Here is a 2,903-nt window from a genome sequence, read left to right on the forward strand (position 1 = left end):
TTTTTTTTTTTTTTTAACTTCCAAAATGGAAAACAGGCACCTGGATCTATCAACTTCCAAAAGTATACATAACTGGGGATAGGTAACTCCTCAAAACAAGTTCAGGAAGCTATTAGGAAGGAAAATTTGATGCTAAAGTCAAAAAAAGAAAAATGATAAATGTCTGTTACATTGACTAGCTATGAAATTTACATTAAATCTTTAGAGTTATCAGGAAATTAATAGTGATATTGTGCAAGTAAAACTGATAACCACTTTTTTTGGTAATTAAAACAAGTATACATATGCTTGTTTTTAGTTAAAGAAAGCTATTTAAATATATATATGGCCAGTTACCTTATTTATATAAGCAGAGTGCCTATAAGCACTACTATAAGCCAGGGCTAGCCTCTGTGTCTATTTCTAGTCATAGACAATGTGATAGCTGAATAAAAGCCCTGGAAAGATGTCTACATCCTATTCCCTTGAGCCGGTAAATGTTATCTTACATGACAATGTGCAGATGTGATTACGTTAAGGATCTTGGGGTGGGAAGGTTATACTGAATTACCCCATGGTCCCAATGTAATCACCATGGAAACAGGACAGAAACAAGAAAGTCAAAGGCAGAAGGAAAACATGGGATGATAGAAGCAGAAGTTGGAGAGATGTTCTTTGAAGGTGGAGGAAGGCAGCCATGAGCAAAGGAATATAGCTAATCTCTAGAAGCTAGAAAAGGAAAAAGATTCTCCCCTAGAACCTTCAGAAAGAATGCCAGTCTGTTACAAACATCTTGATTTTAACTCAGTTAAACTGTTTTTAAACATCTGATCTCCAGAACTGTAAGACAATAAATTCATGTTGCTTTAAGCCACCAAGTTTCTAGTAATTAACAACAGCATCCATAGGAAAATAGTATAGACCTCTTAGCTAACTTTTGGGAGCACACTGTTGGTAGCAGGTATCATGAGAGCCCTCACTACAGTAGAAACAGAAAGATCTATCTACTTCTGGAGAAGAAAACTTAAAGGAAGCCAAGCTAAATCGGCAATGTTTTGGTAAGAACAGGAAATTGGAAACAGTGAACAGATAGTATTCCTATTCATGAGTTTTCATTTCTCTGGTTAAATCAAAATGGTGCCTCTCCTCTTAAACCACAACATAGTCAAATAAGAAAAATCTCCTTAAAATGAAGTATAACTGTGCAAGAAGAAAGATCTCAAAGGACAATATAAACAATGAGTGTGAAAGACGTTTGCATTTCTTCTGCATTAACAAAGCATTCTCATTCATGCTCATGGTTTCAAGTAACATGTAAATGGTGATCCCAGACCTATATTTTCAGCTTTAACCTCTTAGCTGATTTCATATTTATAAATCCAAAGACCTGCTAGACAAATCCATTTTGAACTTCCACTGGTACCCCAAATTTAACAGTCCAAATTAAAGTCACCACTTTCTGCCTTTTCCCTCCATTCAAATGTATTCCTATCCCTGTTATATGTTATGGTTTCATGGCACTATCATCTAGCAGGTCACCAATGCCAGAATCCTGTGAGTTATCCTAGAGTTCTGCACTCACCGATCACTTCTAATCCACCACCAAACACTGTTGAATTCTCTTATCATATGAATTGATCTTGAACCCTTCCTATATTTCCATTTCTATTATATATTTCCATCAGGCTTTGTCATCATCTCACTTCTGGGTGAGTATCCTTCTAAGTTCTTTCTTTTCCCTAAGTGTTGACTCCTCTTCATTGTAGCAAGAGTCTTCTAAAATACAATCCTGATCATGTTAATCCAGTGCTTTACTTACATTAGGCTTGTTCTAAACTTATAAAGTTTAGTTCCTTATAATAACATACAAAGCTCTTCATAAACTTTCTTTGATCTCTTTCTTCAGCCTTTGCTTTCAAAATTTATCAGTTATGCTTCAGTACATCAGACTACTGGTTATAATGCCATTTATGTAACATGCTCTGGAATGTATCTGTAACTTTGTCATACTATTCTCTCTGTCTTGAATGTCATCTCTCGGCGTTTTTTTTTTTTGTTTTTTGTTTTTTGTTTTTTGTTTTTTTAACTGGCTAATATTTATTTCTCCTTCAAGGCTTGCTTCAGTATTCCTCATGCCTGAATCATTAGGTTGGATTAAGTGTTGCCAGTGCCCATCACACCTACTATTATCTCAGTTCAAACACATTGTATTAAAAATTTCAGGTTATCTAGGTTGTTTTTTGAGACTGTAGCTCTCCATATTTAGATAGCCTAGTAATTGCCTAGTGTAGTAATTGCCTCTTAATAGGAAGGCAATACATATATGTGGGACTGAATTAACCTGAACTACTTAGAGAATATTTTATGATGTCAGTATATATGTAATATAATTTCGTAGAAAAATATGTGTAATATAATCTGTAGCCGAATTTAAAAACTATCACTCATCAGGTTTAATAAATTTAAAGCTTTCTTTTCATGCTTAACAAATACCAAAAAAATTATTGAGAGGTCATATGAAAACATCATATTTAGTTTTTCTTTTTAATAGTCAACCCAGTGAAATAAAAATGATCTTACTATCCTCAAATACTTTTCAAGGAACATTTTTGCTTTATGTTTTATTTAACCTTTTTTATGAAAAATATAAATGCTGGAAGACAATTAATTTAGCTTCTGTTTCAACTCTCCTTTTATACCCTGTCATTTTGTTTACACATTAATCTATATATGATGCCTCCTCTTCTTGTCACCTCTGCCACATCCCCATTTATTTTTTCTCTCATTGCAGCATGGTGTGAGTCCTGTGCATTGCAGTCTGGCTTTGTTCTGATAAAGGTGGTCTAATTTTTCCAACAAAAAGATCTTTTGAAGTTCCTATTTCCTTGATCTCTGATTAGAATTTTATACTGTGAATAACTGAT

Source organism: Pteropus alecto, unplaced genomic scaffold (assembly GCF_000325575.1).
Source record: "Pteropus alecto unplaced genomic scaffold, ASM32557v1 scaffold146, whole genome shotgun sequence".
Lineage (NCBI taxonomy): Eukaryota > Metazoa > Chordata > Mammalia > Chiroptera > Pteropodidae > Pteropus > Pteropus alecto.